A 19042-nucleotide genomic window follows, 5' to 3' on the forward strand; every position below is an offset into this window, starting at 1 on the left:
ACTCTCAATTACTTTTGAGGTAGTGACTTATTGCACCCTCGACAACTACTGTGATTATTATTATTTACATTTCTACATTTTTGTACATTTTTTGTCATTTAGCAGACGCTCTTATCCAGAGCGACTTACAGTAGTGAATGCATACATTTCATGCATTTTTTTTTTGTATTGGCCCCCCATGGGAATCAAACCCACAACCCTGGCATTGCAAACACCATGCTCTACCAACTGAGCCACAGGGAACCTTTGACCATGCTGGTCATTTATGAACATTTGAACATCTTGGCCATGTAATCTCCACCCGGCACAGCCAGAAGAGGACTGACCACCCCTCATAGCCTGGTTCCTCTCTGGGTTTCTTCCTAGGTTTTGACCTTTCTAGGGAGTTTTTCCAAGCCACCGTGCTTCTACACCTGCATTGCTTGCTGTTTGATGTTTTAGGCTGGGTTTCTGTACAGCACTTTGAGATATCAGCTGATGTAAGAAGGACTATATAAATACATTTGATTTGATCTTTGTGATTGGGTATTTATTCCGGTGTTCCCTGTTTGTCTGTTGCCAGTTCGTATTGTCTTGTCAAGTCAACCAGAGGGTTTTTCCGTGCGCCTGCTTTTTCATATCTCTTTTGCTAGTCCTCCGGTTTTGACCCTTGCCTGCTTTGACTCTGAATCTGCCTGCCTGACCATACTGCCTGCCCTGACCCCACCCTCCAGAAAGCTATGACCTTTTGCTTTCACCTGGAATTGTTTATTAATGGCTGAGAAAAAAAAACTTTTCAACCCATATGATCTAGTACACAATAAAAGTTTAATAAAACATATACAGATGTGTTTTTTGTTTGAATAAACCTTTTCATACTTTATAATATGTCCATATAATAATCTGTTTAAGGAACATTTACCCAAAATATTTCAGGTTCTTTAATACTTTACCAAACATATCATGACATTAGTGATAGTCAAAAGATTTGTGAATGTCTAAATAAACATTTAAACAGTGTGCATCCTTCCTATAGACAAGGGGAGAAGGGCTATGTTAAGGGCTCGATTTTGTCGTCCTGAGTGTCTGCCAATTGAGACATGGATTGTGCATGCGTGCCATTCAGAGGGTGAATGGGCAAGACATTTTTTTAAAGTACCTTTGAACGGGGTAGGGTAGTAGACAACTTGATCATCTTCTGTTTAAGTGCCTTCTGTTTGTTTGTGTAAAGAACTGCAACGCTGCTAGGTTTTTCATGCTTAACAGTTTTCTTTGTGTATCAAGAATGGTCCACCACACAGGACATCCAGTCAAGTTGACACAACTGTGGGAAGCATTGGAGTCAACATGGGCCAGCATCCCTTTGGAAGGCTTTCAACACCATACACGGACAAATTGAGACGACTGTTCTGAGGGATGGTGTGCAACTCAGTATTAGGAAGGAGTTCCTAATGTTTGGTATACTCAGTGTATGTGCTGAATACATCTTTATATTGTCCATATGTAATATGCAATTGACAATATAATGACTGCATCTGTCAGAATTTATCAGTTTACTTATTTCATCACATTGTAATGTTTCTAACTTGCAATGATTCTTAGCCCATTAATTTAACTGAACTAATTTTGGACCACAGAATGTCATGGTAGCAGGGAGAGAGTACACATGTATTATATCATGTTTGACATTCTCTGTTGACAAACTACCATAACTCACACTTGAAATAGATTAATCTGTTAGTGTGAGTTTCCACAAGATTCAGACATGTAAACTCAGCAATGTTTTTTGATTCTGACATGGCTGACAGCATTTGACTCTAGAGGCCCATATGGAATAAATAGGGCTCTAGGCATTGTTTGTAATGTAATACTTATCGTGGAGGTTGTTGGCAGTATTGATCCTCATTGTAGTAGTCCTTGTTTTATTGAACACCCTTGGAAAGCTGGTTATGTGAGATTGACCTACACACTATTCACCCTCCTCTACAGCTTGTTAATACTCTATCATGTCTGACCACTGTCTCAATACTGACAGTATGTGGCTGTGGTAGGTCATTCTAATATTTTACAAAAAATGTTTGCTCTTTTTATCTCTAAAATACATAAAAGTTCAGAATAGGGTGGTTGTCCAGGTATACATTTTTAGAGAATTATTTTTGAGAGAGCAGTGTTTACAGTTATTTTCATGGCATTTACATGAACCGTAGGTAACCAAAACAAATCAAACCTCACTGCATTGAATCTGATTACTTTTGAAAGTGTATTCAGAGAGACTGAAAAGAAAGAAAATATGAGTATGTCCAGTGTTGGGGAGTAGTGAACTACATGTATTTCAACTAGTAATTTGACTGCATTTTGCAGTAGCTTGGTGGTAGTTTAACTAAATTCAAATATTTTGAGCATTTTCAGTAGTTAATTACTTTTCTGAAATGTAGCGGTGTAGCTAACTACTAGAACTACACACTACTTTTTTTCTAAAATAAAATATGATCGAATTAGGCAACAATTTATTTAATTTTTTGGCATCACACCTACCTGATTCTCACCCCATACATCGTTTTTCTGTTTAATAGACTAAATTACATATTCTGTCAACATCTGACTCCAGAGTTTGGATGTAGTAAACTACTTTTTCAAAGTAACTTTACTTAGAGGTCCAATTCAGTCATTTTTAACGCCAATATCAATTTGTTTCTGGGTAACAATTAAGTACCTTTCTGTGATTGTTTTCAATAAAATAAAATAGTTTCTTAGCAAAGACCAATTGCTCATGCAAGAATTTAGCTAAAACTGAAAACTAGCTGTTTTGTACTCTTTCTTGTTGGTCTATTAACTAATTTACTGCCTTGTGATGTCACCAGGCAAGCCAAAACTCCATCACACCTAAACAGGCTGAAATTCAGGCAGGTTTTTCAAACAGCTCTTACACTAAAAGGGCATTATCATAATTTTTACACTATTATTCCAACCTCATAGTGTTGAAATATATATAAAACACAAGAATATCAAATTGTTGACTGCACTGGTCCTTTAAGTAAACTATATTTTCAGAGTAGCTTCCCCAACACTGAGTATGTCTTAGATGAGCCTCCTCGAGCAAATGCTTTTCATCAAGAGGGTTCTTGAGCATCCTACTATATTGTGCAGTGTTTGTAATGTGTCAACTATAACCATGGAAATCAAGCTGTTGACAGTAAGGAATTAAGGATGCTCACCCTTCCATATCAAAGATGCAGAACACATGAAAGAAGCTTTGACTGGAAAAAGGTGTACTGGAATAGAAAAAATAAATAAATCAAAAGGTGGACCTCTGGCTAATTTCCATTACAAAAAAAGGCTTTGTATTTATGCAAATTAATTTCAGCATTTTGTAACCTGCTTATTCGGAAATAATTTTGGTTAATTAGGTCTACAGTAGGATAGCAAGCACAAACATTGTTAACAAGTAGCAAACTTACAGATCTAGGATCTTCATTTGATCACCTTTTTGCTGGATAACTTTCCTGCAATGCAGGAAACGTAACACTTGTATATTTTAGCTTTAAAAAGGCTTCTGAAGTTTAATTTCCACTTTGAAATATCAGACTTGATAATCCACATAGTAATTCACATTTCCTGTTCCTGCAGGAATAATTTCCTGCTTCAGCAAACTGGCTCAAATGAAGATCCTACATCTGTATGTAAACATTAGATCACACTAGGTCTTATTTACATTAGATCTAAACAACTCAAAAGTTGAAACAACTCATATTTTTGCAATGAACATCTACAGTGCACCCGGAAAGTATTCAGACCTCTTGACTTTTTGTTACGGTACAGCCTTATTTTAAAATGTATTACATTTTAAAAAATCCTCAGCAATCTACACACAATACCTCATAATGACAAAGCAAAAACAGATTTAGACATTTTTGCAAATTTATTTAAAATAAAAACAGATAAACGTTATTTACATAAGTATTCAGACTCTTTGCTATGAGACACGAAATTGAGGTCGGGTGCATCCTGTTTCCGTTGATCATCCTTGAGATGTTTCTAGATCTTGATTGTCCACCTGTGGTAAATTCAATTGATTGGACATGATTTGGAAAGGCACACATCCATCTTTATAAGGTCCCACAGCTGACAGTGCATGCAAAAACATTTTAGAATAAATTTGTAATCTAACAAAATGTGGAAAAATTTAAGGGGTCTGAATATTTTCCTACTGTACTGTATATAAGATGGTCTTTAGATCATCACAGCTTGGTAGGTTGGCAGCTCTCATGGTGTAGGCATAGTAAGGCTTCGTAACTATTGCAGGTTGACGTTCATTGTCATGAATCTTGCCCTGGGGCAGAACTGAGCGATTTCCGCTATATTGTAAAATTAATCGTGTTTTGGTCTTAATTTAAGGTTATGTTTAGGCATTAGGGTTAGCAATGTGGTTAGGGTTAGGTTTCAAATGTTACTGACCGGCTCGATTCGGTCTTCTGTAGCAACATTTGAAATTGTGTTTTTTACATTGGATAAAGTAGAGACTCAGAGCAAGAAAATGTTATATCAACCACTACAGTTGAAGAACAATGGGAAAGTCCTTCTGCTTTGAAAGTTTTGGTATACCTACTGGAGAGCTATTCTTTGTCTAAACCCATCGTTCACACCCTCTTAAAAGTATAAACAGAAAAATGACAGGCTGCTTCACATCTGCAGCCTGGTTGTCCAAAATAGCATAACTGGTGTATTTTAAACCAATAAACCCAACCGTTTAAAAAAATAACTTAGCATATGTGACCGACCGGCTCAAATCGGTCTTATGTAGCAAAATTTGAAATTGTGTTTTTTACATTGGATAAAAGTAGAGACTCAGAGCTATAAAATGGTATATCATACATTACAGTTTAGGAACAATGGGAATGTAATTTTGCTTTGAAATTTGCTAAACTTGAAAACTCACTTTTGAGAAAATGGCCTTTGAATATTTTGGTACTACTACTGGAGAGCCCTTCTTTGTCTACACCCATTCAGCATTGTTCACATCCTCAAGCTGTAGCCCCACCCATCTCTTTAAGGGTTGATCAGAGCGTTCTGTGCTAACAGCAGCAGTCAAGCACCCCTGCAAGACCTTTATTATACACAGATTCAAAATAGCTATTTTGTGGTTGTGACCCAGAGATTCTTGATCATTTATTTTGGCACTGTTCTTATGTCAGAAGATTTTGGAGTGAATTAGAATATTTTATTCTAAAATAAACTACTATTAATGTTAATTTGAAAGACTCTGATATTATATTTTATTTTGATCCAAATTATATGGAACCGGATTTCATTTTCATTGTTAATTTGTTTATTTTTCATGGCAGATTCTTTATTCATAAAATGAAGTCGCCGGAGAACAAACCCCTCTTCACATTGTTTAAGATAATATTTCAATTCTATTTTGAAATTATCAGTAAGTGTTAAAACAAAAAGCAATATGTATCATTATACTTTTTGACAAATTGAAAATGTATCTTGTTTTTATATTTCTGTTTTTGTATTTGTTTTGTTCATAATAATAAAAATAATACAATTAAAATAAAAACAGTCAAGCATCCAAGCTAACTTGCTACAGTAGTTACTTCCAGACACTAATGAGAGAACAGCTTACTAAACATTACTCACCCTAGCAGAGCTGGTTAGGCTGTTTTGTTATCCAGAGTACAGACTGCAACCGTGTGTCAGAATGTCAGTTTGTAAATTCAGAGTGTTTTGCTCTCGCAGTGTTCAGAGTGCACACTGGATGCTCTGACTTCACAATGGCAGTCAAGCACCTAAGCTAACTGGCTAACATTGGATAGATGCTAGCTACTTCCAGACACATAATAAGAGGACACCCCACTCTGAAAATGTTACTTGCCCTAGCAGAGCTGGTACGGCTGTTTTGATGTTATCCAGGGCATTGGTGACTGTAACTGTGCTGCTGGCAACAATTTAATTACATTTTTTTTGCTGACGTTTACTGACACCGGACATATTCAATGGGTGTTGAGCGTTCTTAAATTCATCAGTTATTCTCCGCTCCGGCACACTCAGACGAGAGTCTTGTTAAGACATGTAGCTAGCTAGCTACCTAGCTAGGTAAACAATGAACCATAATCCCAACTCATGATGTTACTACCCTGCATGAATCTGCAGGTAGCTAACCAACCAGGTTCAATGTCAGCTAGCTAACATTAGCTGCCTGTAACCAGTCAAGCAAATGGCTCTGAGAGCCATATGATCATACACGTAACGTTAGCTAGCGAGCCAGCCAGCTAACTGTGCACTTTAACTTGAAATAAAACCACTTTTTGTCAAAATTAGAAATGGGTAATATCTGAAAATGTAGCTAGGAAGACTCTCTTACATGTTTACATCATGGATGGACGTGTCTCCTGTCAGATGCCATGGTTGCCCTTAGTTTAAAGATGTAATCCAGAGACAGGCGTTTTCTCCATCTCCTTAGATATCATATTCGAATTCCACTGATTTCAAAATTCGGTCCTCCAGAAAGTGGAGAGCATACACGTAACATTAGCTAGTGAGCCAGCCAGCTAACGTTAGCTAGCTAACAGTACACTTTAACTTGACATTAGGTTTATGCAGTTTTAATACGCAATCATTTTTTTAAAAGCCACATTAGACAGGATTACAAAGAACTACTGACCAAGTCAAATTGACAGTGGCAGACCAATCCAAACTCATCTCTCGGCATGTCCAGCCCACTCGTTATCTCAGCCAATCATGGCTAGCGGGAAGGTTGCTGGCTTTTTATGGCTAAACCAACTAGGCTCGTAATTTAACAATTTTATTCATATTTACAGATGACATACAAGTTTGTTATTAAGGCACATGAAAGTTCACATGTTCAAGCATTTCTGCCAAAAAACGCATTTTGATTAAAAAAAAGTTTACGTTCAAACGGCTCTCCTGTGAAGTAGTGACGCGCGATATATGCCTAGTTTTCTGATATGGGTCACAAATAAAATTCTATGACTTTGTGACTGTGCCAGCTAGTGACTACTTTGCAGAGCTGCCTCCAGGGTAAGATTCATGACAATATTGTAAATGCCAACCTGGGTAACTATTAGCTAAGGATTTAAGATAGGTCTGTATGGCTTACATGAGAGTGCAGCACCAACTACAAAGGTCCACTATCAGTCGATACTTATAAAAATTAAAAATCTTTAATGCCTATTGTGTAGCTATGTTTGGCTTGTGTAACTGCGTTCCTTTCTTTTTGTGCTGAAATCTATACTTTTTCATAAAAATGTGCATCAAATATGACTACCAACTTGTTTCTCGTTTCTTATGTTCTAAAATGGCTTCTTAGTAGTAACATTATGGTTTGTTGACACCTGCAATGATCTGCTAAATTAATTAGTGGACACAGCATCTTTATGTTGGGACATTTGATTGGATGATGAGTATTCGGAGAGGTAGGCCTACGTAATCTGAGAGCCATCTTAGAACATCAGATAATACACTGTTAAAACCATGTAATAGAAAAACTGTGTTTTACTACAGCCTTTGCTGTTGAGCCTATTTTGTAATTGCATTGCATCAACCAAATGTGTTACTTTCAAGTGAAAACTTCAAAGAAAGATCCGTCAATCATTTAACATGGAATCCGCAGTAGGGGAAACAGCGCCAGTGGCCGCCCCACCACCATTGTTATTGTTTTTGATGCTGATCTGAGGAGAGTCGCGCAGCATGGTAGAAAAAAAAATGCAGTAAATATATTCTGCCCTACCAAGCAAAAAGGCAGTAACTGCTAATTTGGTCAAAAATGAGTTCATGTCCTTTTTGCTACATTAAATACAAGCTTAATCATGTGGACAAGTATCCTGCCTCTATTGTATTGTGTTTTGGAGAATTCAAGATAATTCATCATTACACAGGTACACCTTATGTAGGGGACAATAAAAGGCCACTCTAAAATGTGTAGTTTTGTCACACAACACAACACAATGCCACAGATTTCTCAAATTTTGAGGGAGTGTACAATTAATTGACTTGTTGGTTGCAGGAATGTCACCAGAGCTGTTGCCAGAGAATTGAATGTTCATTTCTCTACCATAAAACATAGTTTTAGAGAATTTGGCAGTACGTCCAACCAGCCTCACAACTGCAGGACCTCCACATCCGGCTTCTTTGCCTGCAGGATTGTCTGAGACCAGCCACTCAGACAGCTGATGGGTTTGTGGGTTTGCACAACCGAAAGACTTCTGCCAAAAATAGATACTGACGGATTTTCTGATCCATGCCCCTACCTTTTTTGTAAATGTATTTGTGACCAACAGATGTATATCTGTATTCCCAGTCATGTGAAATTCATAGATTAGGACCAAATAATGTTTTTCAATTGAATGATTTCCTTACATGAACTGTAACAGCAAAATTGTAGAAATTGTTGCATGTTGCATTTTTATTTTTGTTCAGTGTAGTTTGACCTTTACATTGATGTGAACTAAAGTAACTTGGTTTGGTTAGCCAATTAGAAGCTTTGTTAAACTCCTTCAGAGCCTGCCAATCTAAATAACATAATGCAATTACAGTGCATTCGGAAACAATTTATACCCCTTGACTTTTTCAACATTTTGTTACATCAATCTACACACAATACCCATAATGACAAAGCAAAACATTTTTGCCAATTTATTACATTTTTTAAACAGAAATACCTTATTTACATACGTTTTCAGACCCTTTGCTATGAGACTGGAAATTAAGGTGCATTCTGCTAACATTGATCATCCTTGAGATGTTTCTACAACTTGATTGGAGTCCTGCTGTGGAAAATTCAATTTGATTAGACATGATTTGGAAAGGCACACGCGTCTATATAAGGTCCCACTGTAACGGCTGTTGCAGGGAGTAGACCAAGGCGCAGTGTGTTGAGTGCTCATCATATAATTTTAATAGAACACTTTAAACAAAACAAGAAACTGACAGCCAAACAGTTCTGTCAGGTTAGCAACACTAAACAGAAATCAACCACCCACAAAACACAAAAGAAAACAGGCTGCCTAAGTATGGCTCCCAATCAGAGACAACGATATACAGCTGTCCCTGATTGAGAACCACACCTGGCCAAAACAAAGAAATACAAAACATAGAAAAAAGGACATAGAATGCCAACCCTAGTCACACCCTGGCCTAACCAAAATAGAGAATAAAACCCTCTCTATGGCCAGGGCGTGACCGGCCGCAAAACCTGTCTCTAAAGGGGAGGGTCGGGGTGGGCCTTCCTTATGACGGCAGCTCTGGTGCGGGACGTGGACCCCGCTCCACCTTCGGCTTGGCCCACTTAGGTGGCGCCTCTGGAGTGGGGACCCTCGCAGCGGGCCCCAGACTGGAGGGCGACTCTGGCAGCTCCGGACTGGAGGGCGACTCTGGCAGCTCCGGACTGGAGGGCGACTCTGGCAGCTCCGGACTGGAGGGCGACTCTGGCAGCTCCGGACTGGAGGGCGACTCTGGCAGCTCCGGACTGGAGGGCGACTCTGGCAGCTCCGGACTGGAGGGCGACTCTGGCAGCTCCGGACTGGAGGGCGACTCTGGCAGCTCCGGACTGGAGGGCGACTCTGGCAGCTCCGGACTGGAGGGCGACTCTGGCAGCTCCGGACTGGAGGGCGACTCTGGCACAGGACTCACCAGGCTGGGGAGACATGCAGGAGGCTTGGCTCTGGGAGCAGGCACCGGATAGACCGGGTCCTGGAGACGCACTGGAGGTCTGGAGCGCAAGGCTGCACAACCCGTCCTGGCTGAGTTATCACTGTAGCCCGGCACGGGCGAAGCGCTGGCACAGGGCGAACTGGGCTGTGCTGGAAATTGAGGGCTGCCATACGTAGAGCAGGCGCAGGGTAGGCTGGACCTAGGAGACGCACTGGTGTCCAGATGTGCTGCGCCTGCGCACTTCTCCCTGGCTGGATGCCCACTCTAGCACGGCACTTGCGGGGGGCTGGTATCGACCGCACCGGACTGTGCGTGCATATGGGCGAGACCGTGCGCACTTCCGCATAGCACGGTGCTCTCCACATCAACCGCTCCCCATGGTAAGCACGGGGAGTTGCCTCAGGCATATTGCCTGACTCCGCCAATCTCCCTGTGTGCCCCCCCAACATGTTTTGGGGGGCTGCCTCTCAGGCTCCTGTAGCTGACTTGCCTTTTCCTCCCAGTATCGCCGTTCCGCCTTCGCTGCCTCAATCTCCGACTGCGGGCGGCGATACTCCCCAGCTGTTGTCCAGGGTCCCTTTCCATCCAAAATCATCTCCCAAGTCCAGGAGTCCATAACCCTCTGTTCCTCCATACCACACTGCTTGGTCTTCTTGTGGTGGGTGGTTCTGTAACGGCTGTTGCAGGGAGTAGACCAAGGCGCAGCGTGTTGAGTGCTCATCATATAATTTTAATGGAACACTTCAACCTGTTGGGGATAGGGGGCAGTATTTGCACGGCCGGATAAAAAACATACCCGATTTAATCTGGTTATTACTACTGCCCAGAAACTAGAATATGCATATAATTATTGGCTTTGGATAGAAAACACCCTAAAGTTTTTAAAACTGTTTGAATGGTGTCTGTGACTATAACAGAACTCATATGACAGGCAAAAACCTGAGAAGATTCCTTACAGGAAGTGGCCTGTCTGACCATTTCTTGGGCTTCTACACTCTCTTTATTGAAAACTGAGGATCTCTGCTGTAACGTGACACTTCCTACGGCTCCCATAGGCTCTCAGAAGGCGGCAAACCGGTGAATGATGTCTTTGGAGCCCCTGGCTGAAAAACAGTAGCGCATTTGGATAGTGGTCGATCAGAGGACAATGAGACTGAGGCGCGTGCACGAGGCGACACCATGTTTTTATTTTCTCTGTCTTTGAACATAAACAGGGTTTCCCGGTCGGAATATTATCGCTTTTTTACGAGAAAAATCGCATAAAAATTGATTTTAAACAGCGGTTGACATGCTTCGAAGTACGGTAATGGAATATTTAGATTTTTTTTGTCACGAAAAGCGTCGGGCTCGTTACCCTTCAGATAGTGTCTGAACGCACGAACAAAACAGAGGATATTTGAACATAACTATGGATTATTTTGAACCAAACCAACATTTGTTATTGAAGTAGAAACCCTGGGAGTGCATTCTGACGAAGAACAGCAAAGGTAATCCAATTTTTCTTATAGTAAATCTGACTTTGGTGAGGGCTAAACTTGGTGGGTGTCTAAATAGCTAACCCGTGATGGCTGGGCTATCTACTCAGAATATTGCAAAATGTGCTTTCACCGAAAAGCTATTTTCAAATCGGACAAAGCGATTGCATAAAGGAGTTCTGTATCTATAATTCTTAAAATAATTGTTATGTTTTTTGTTTATCGTGAGTAATTTAGTAAATTCACCGGAAGTTTGCGGTGGGAATACATTTTCTGAACATCACGTGCCAATGTAAAATGCTGTTTTTGGATATAAATATTAACTTTATCTAACAAAACATACATGTATTGTGTAACATAATGTCCTAGGAGTGTAATCTGATTAAGATCGTCAAAGGTTAGTGCTTCATTTAGCTGTGTTTTGGGTTTTATTGACACATGTCCTTGCTTGGAAAATGGCTGTGTGATTATTTTTGTCCATATACTCTCCTAACATAATATAATATTTTGCTTTCGCTGTAAAGCCTTTTTGAAATCGGACAATGTGGTTACATCAAGGAGAAGTGTATCTTTAGAATGGTGTAAAATAGTTGTATGTTTGAGAAAGTTGAATTATGACATTTTGTTGTTTTTGAATTTGCCGTCCTGATATTTCACTGGCTGTGTCCCGCTAGCCCATAGAAGTTAACCACCCACAAAACCCAAAGGAAATCAGGTTGCCTAAGTATGGCTCCCAATCAGAGACAACAATATACAGCTGTCCCTGATTGAGAACCATACCCGGCCAAAACAAAGAAATACAAAACATAGAAAAAAGGACATAGAATGCCCACCCTAGTCACACCCTGGCCTAACCAAAATAGATAATAAAACCCTCTCTATGGCCAGGGCGTGACACCCACAGTTGACAGTGCATGTCAGATCAAAAACCAAACCATGAGGTCGAAGGAATTATCCGTAGAGCTCCGAGCCAGGATTGTGTTGAGGCACAGATCTAGGGAAGGGTACCAAAACATTTCTGCAGCATTGAAGGTCCCCAAGAACACAGTGGCCTCCATCATTCTTAAATGGAAGAAGTTTGGAACCACCAAGACTTCCAAGAGCTTTCCGCCCAGCCAAACTGAGCAAACCGGGAGAAGGGCCTTGGTCAGGGAGGTGACCAAGAATCCGATTGTCACTCTGACAGCTCCGGAGTTCCTATGTGGAGATGGGAGAATCTTCCAGAAGGACAACCATCTCTGCAGCACTCCACCAATCAGGAGTTTATGGTAGAGTGGCCAGACGGTAGCCGTTCCTCAGTAAAATGCACATGACAGCCCGTTTGGAGTTTGCCAAAATGCACCTAAAGGACTCAGACCATGATAAAGAAGATTATCTGGTCTGATGAAACCAAGATTGAACTCTTTGGCCTGAATGCCAAATCTGGAAGAAACCTGGCACCATCCCCACGGTGAAGCATGGTGGTGGCAGCATCATGCTGTGGGGATGTTTTTCAGGGAGACTAGTCAGGATCGTGGGAGCAAAGTACAGAGAGATCCTCGATGAAAACCTGCTCCAGAGCGCTCAGGACTTCAGCCTGGGGCGAAGGTTCACCTTCCAACAGGACAACGACCCTAAGCACACAGCCAAGATAATGCAGGAGTGGCTTCGGGACAAGTCTCTGAATGTCCATGAGTGGCCCAGCCAGAGCCGGGACTTGAAACCAGTCCAACATCTCTGGAGAGACCTGAAAATAGTTGTACAGCGACGCTCCCCAACCAACCAGACAGGAGTTTGAATGGACGATCTGCAGAAAAGAATGGGAATAACTCCTCAAATACAGGTGCCAAATTTGCTTTAACAAAGTACTGAGTAAAGGGTCTGAATACTTATGGAAATTGATTTTTTTATATATACATTTACAAACACTTCTAAAAACGTGTTTTTGCTTAGTATTATGGGGTATTATGTGCATATTGATGTGGGTGAAAAACAACTTAATCCATTTTAGAATAAGGGGTTTGAATACTTTGAGTGCACTCTACTACTTGATGATAAACAGATATGGCTTATGAATCTATTTGGACCCAGTAATGATGATCTAAATTAATTAGAAAATATTTATAATAATCAAATTCATCTCCAGGATTTAAAAAAAAATATTATAATGGTAGGGGACTGCAACAAAATTTGAAGGATGTCAATAGACCGAAAAGGCAATCATACTACCAACTATCACCCTCTGGCACACAAAGAGATTACGAATATTATGGACCCGTTTTAACTGACTCATATTTGGAGGCCTAAAAATCCAGATCTCCTAAGATATATACTTGGAGGAGGTAGTCGAATGATTATTTTCTGGTATCCTTTTCTATGGTGCTAAAAATGAAAAAAGTATTGATTGAGGATCGAATGCACTCTGATCATCAACTTATATCCCTCCATATACCCATGACAGACCTTTCATGAGGAAGGGATATTGGATATTTGCACTACTTTCTTAACAAAACTGAAGGGATGTTGTGCAATGTACTGATGTACATGTGAAGAAGCAGAGAATAGTTGAAAGTCTAAATGTTGCTGACATGCTGCTGCTGACATTTTGAGGTTTTTGAAGATCAGAAATCCCACAGCTACTCCTAGTGATTACATGAAAGCTCTTGAAACTGCATTCGGAACCACTGAGAGTGCATCTGATCTGATGGGAAGGTTCATAAACACATTGCAGAATTAGTCGAGAGAAGCTTCATATCCTGTTAGCGGAATGCCTCACCAATATCCAATGGTATAGAGTGGCGCGAATTAAAAATAGCTAAAAAAATGCAAAAACTTCAATTTCTCAAACATATGACTATTTTACACCATTTTAAAGACTAGACTCTCCTTTATCTAACCACATTGTCTGATTTCAAAAAGGCTTTACAACGAAAGCAAAACATTAGATTATGTCAGGAGAGTACCCAGCCAGAAATAATCAGACACCCATTTTTCAAGCTAGCATATAATGTCACAAAAAACAAAACCACAGCTAAATGCAGCACTAACCTTTGATGATCTTCATCAGATGACACGCCTAGGACATTATGTTATACAATACATGCATGTTTTGTTCAATCAAGTTCATATTTATATCAAAAACGAGCTTTTTACATTAGCATGTGACGTTCAGAACTAGCATTCCCACCGAACACTTCCGGTGAATTTACTAAATTACTCACGATAAACGTTCACAAAAAACATAAATCATTTTAAGAATTATAGATACAGAACTCCTTTATGCACTCGCTATGTCCGATTTTAACCTCTTGGCGTTCCCCTAGGATAGGGGGCGCTACAGCGATTTTTGAAAAAAAATCGTGCCCATTTTAAACGGCCTCCTACTTAAACTAGGATATGCATATAATTAATACTTGTGGATAGAAAACACCCTAAAGTTTCTAAAACTGTTTGAATGGTGTTTGTGAGTATAACAGAACTCATATGGCAGTCAAAACCCCGAGACAGATGGAAACAGGAAGTGGAATTCTGAATTGCGAACTCAACTTCATCACGTTGCCTATTAATCACACCGTGAGCTATGGTTCATTGAGCACTTCCTATTGCTTCCACTAGATGTCCCCAGTCTTTACAAAGTGATTTGAGACTCCTACTGTGAAAACTGAATGAATGAGACGCAGTGGAACGTGGTCACACGGAGAGGGCCATCACCATTATGACGCCGGCGCCCCTGGTTACCCTCCCCTTTCGAAACGTTTTGAAAAACAATGCAATCATCCTCCTTGAATCTTATTGGCTCTCTTGTTGAAAAACGCCCTGAAGAGTTATGTTATACAACGTTTGACATGTTTGAACGAACTTATCCTAGGTGACTGTCAAGAGGTTAAAATCAATTTTGATGCTATTTATCTCGTAAAATAGCGATAATATTCCAACAGGGCGACGTTGTATTCATTCAAAGACTGAAAGAACAAAATGTAGTAGTCTCGTGGACGCGCATCTCCAGTGTCACTGTCCCCAGGCAGGCCAGTAACAAACAGAGCTGCTGTACTTAGCCCAGAGACTGCAGAGCTCTCATTCCACTTTCTGGCGCCTTCTGAGAGCCAATGGAAGCCTTAGAAAATGGCACGTTAAAGCACAGATGCTGTATTTTCGATAGAGATGCAACAGAAGAACAACAACTTGTCAGACAGGGCACTTCCTGTATGGAATCTTCTCAGGTTTTGGCCTGCCATATGAGTTCTGTTATACTCACAGACACCATTCAAACCGTTTTAGAAACGTTTGAGTGTTTTCTATCCAGATCTACTAATTATATGCATATTCCCATTTCTGGGCAAGAGTAGTAACCAGTTTAAATCGGGTATGTTAGTTATCCGGCCGTGCAAATACTGCCCCCTAGCCCCAACAGGTTCTAAACTCTGGAAAAAAAGATAATGTCCCTTTTTCAGGACACTGTCTTTCAAAAATAATTTGTAAAAATCAAAATAACTTCACAGGTCTTCATTGTAAAGGGTTTAAACACTGTTTCCCATGAACTATAAACAATTACTGAAAATGCACCTACGAAACGGTCATTAAGACACTAACAGCTTACAGAATGTAGACAATTAAGGTCACAGTTATGAAAATGTAGGACACTAAAGAAGCCTTTCTACTGACTCTGAAAAACACCAAAAGAAAGATGTCCAGGGTCCCAGCTCATCTGCGTGAACGTGCCTTAGGCATGCTGCAAGGAGGCATGAGGACTGCAGATGTGGCCAGGGCAATAAATTGCTATGTCCATACTGTGAGACGCCTAAGACAGCGCTACAGGGAGACAGGACAGACAGCTGATCGTCCTCGCAGTGGCAGACCATATGTAACAACACCTGCACAGGATTGGTACATCCGAACATCACACCTACGGGACAGGTACAGGATGGCAACAACAACTGCCTGAGTTACACCGGGAACGCCCATCCCTCCATCAGTGCTCAGACTGTCCGCAATAGGCTGAGAGAGGCTGGAGTGACGGCTTGTAGGCCTGTTGTAAGGCAGGTCCTCACCAGACACCACCGGCAACAACGTCACCTATGGGCACAAACCCACCGTCGCTGTACTAGACAGGACTGGCAAAAAGTGCGCTTCCCTGACGAGTTGCAGTTTTGTCTCACCAGTGGTGATGGTTGGATTTGCGTTTATCGTCGAAGGAATGAGCGTGACACCGAGGCCTGTACTCTGGATCGATTTTGGAGGTGGAGGGTCCGTCATGGTCTGGGGCGGTGTGACACAGCATCATCGGACTGAGCTTGTTGTCATTGCAGGCAATCTCAACGCTGTGCGTTACAGAAACTACATCCTCCTCCCGCATGTGGTACCCTTCCTGCAGGCTCATCCTGACATGACCCTCCAGCATGACAATGCCACCAGCCATACTGCTTGTTCTGTGTTCTGCCATGGCCAGTGAAAAGCCCGGATCTCAATCCCATTGAGCATGTCTGGGACCTGTTGGATCGGAGGGTGGGCCATTCCCCCCAGAAATGTCTGGGAACTTGCAGGTTCCTTGGTGGAAGAGTGGGGTAATGTCTCACACCAAGAACTTTCAAGTCTGGTGCAGTCCATGAGGAGGATATGCACTGCAGTACTTAATGCAGCTGGTGGCCACACCAGATACTGACTGTTACTTTTGATTTGGACCTCCCCTTTGTTCAGGGACACATTATACCATTTCTGTCAGTCACATGTCTGTGGAACTTGTTCAGTTTATGTCTTAGTTGTTCAATCTTGTAATGTTCATACAAATATTTACACATGTTAAGTTTGCTGAAAATAAACGCAGCTGACTGAGAGGAAGTTTCTTTTTTTGCTGAGTTTAGTATGTATAAGCTGGAAGTAGAAGCCTAAGTGTTATTGTTTATTAGTTTATTCCTATTAGGGGAGGTAGGGTTTGCGGGAAACAATAAAGGAAAATATTTTTTTTAAATATGCAGGTATATATTATATATACATCCCAATAATATATGGGGGATTGGAAATGCACAGTGAATAATTTACTATGTACAACAAGTATACTGTAAACCAGCCATACAGTGAGGGAAAAAAGTATTTGATCCCCTGCTGATTTTGTACGTTTGCCCACTGACAAAGGAATGATCAGTATGATTGGGTGATTGATAAAATCCCTCCTGAGATGTGTGCAAACCTGGTGGCCAACTACAAGTAACGTCTGACCTCTGATTGCCAACAAGGGTTTTGCCACCAAGTACTAAGTCATGTTATGCAGAGGGGTCAAATACTTTTTTCCCTAATTAAAATGCAAATCAATTTATAAAATTTTTGACATGTGTTTTTCTGGATTTTTTTGTTGTTATTCTGTCTCTCACTGTTCAAATAAACCTACCATTAAAATTATAGACTGATCATTTCTTGGTCAATGGGCAAACGTACAAAATCAGCAGGGGATCAAATACTTTTTTCCCTCACTGTAGGCTGTGCGCTTGAGTTCCATATCTATGCTTATATATTGTATATATCCGCTAAGGTTTTGCTTTGGGTCCAGGGCTCTTACATTAACGCTTTGATGTCTTTCACCCAATCATACTTTGTGCACAAAAACAGAGAGGATTAAAGCCAAATCCACACTAGTCTGTGGTACTTTAAAAGTAGAAGTATACAAAGCAGTTGAAGGGTTGGTGCAGGTGCAGAAGAAAATCACCCAGATGCTGTAATAGAGAATATGAAGACTCCTTTACATTTCCTTTCCTCTGCTGTCTAAGATTCTCACCAATTAAGAAACAAAGGGTCAGGGTGTGGGTGTGAATATAAATTAAATCAATACACGGGCAGATGAAAGGCAACCCAGGGTCCTGAAAGAACTCTCTCCTCTCCTCTCACCCCCTTCCCCTCTCCTATCTGCTCCTCTCCTGTCCTCTTGCTCCTATTTCCTGTCCTCCCCCTCTTCTCCCACTCCTCAGAGCAGCTGTATGTGACATTGCACCTTGGCAGCTCCTCTCCGTTCCCCCAGTTCAAACAGGAGCGCCTCTGTATCGGATGTGGGCTCTCCATATGTAGGAAAGCGATGCGGGATTGAAAATTCTGTTTAAAGAAAGGCTTCTAGATATCATCCATATGTGTTGGCCTAGGGGTGTACAGTACAGACACTGACTTTTTTATTAGGCTGCTTGGATGCGAATATCACAGGGAAATAAAGATGAAGTAGGCAGTGAATATGTAAGCCCCGGACACAAATAGAGTGTGATGAAGAGGCCCAGTATATACTGTTTAGTTGACAGAGCATCCCCCCCCCCCGCTCTATGAGTAATTTCAATTCTATATACATTTAGTGGTTTTCAAACCGTGTAGGTAAAGCCTTTTCACTGCTGGGTAGCAGAAGGTTGTAAAAGGTTACTTTAACTTGAAAGCGTGTTTATAAGGTTGTAATTACATTTCAAAATAGTCAATTGTCTGACTCAGTCAAAATTAAGGGCGATATTGGGTAGTGTAACAGATGGTTTATAAACCTCTCTCTTACAGTGTTGATCAAGTCCCTAAGTGTTGCAGCTCACTGTCATTTAATCATCACGGGGGTTTGCCATACACAGATGAATCTAAAGCTAGCAGGTTCAAAAGAAAGTCAAATTGGGGAACCATCAACAGAGAATACAGTACAATACAATTCATGTAATGCAATATGCAAAGTGTTTTATGGCAAATATACTACATACATTAACCACAACTGATGGGTTATTAAATGTATTATCAGCAAATCAAGAAGTAAATGTCTCTTTGTTCTTTTCTCCACAGAGCCTAATCAGTAGAGGAGGGAAACCAATATCGACTGGCCTAGCTGCACATACTGTAGCAATCAATAACTTTGTCATTAAAGGCCCCAGAGTGTTTCTATAAAGCTATTTCAAATAGTTTTTTGCAGCCAAGATGTAATTGCTCTGAAA

The sequence above is a fragment of the Salmo trutta genome, chromosome 4 (assembly GCF_901001165.1).
Source record: "Salmo trutta chromosome 4, fSalTru1.1, whole genome shotgun sequence".
Lineage (NCBI taxonomy): Eukaryota > Metazoa > Chordata > Actinopteri > Salmoniformes > Salmonidae > Salmo > Salmo trutta.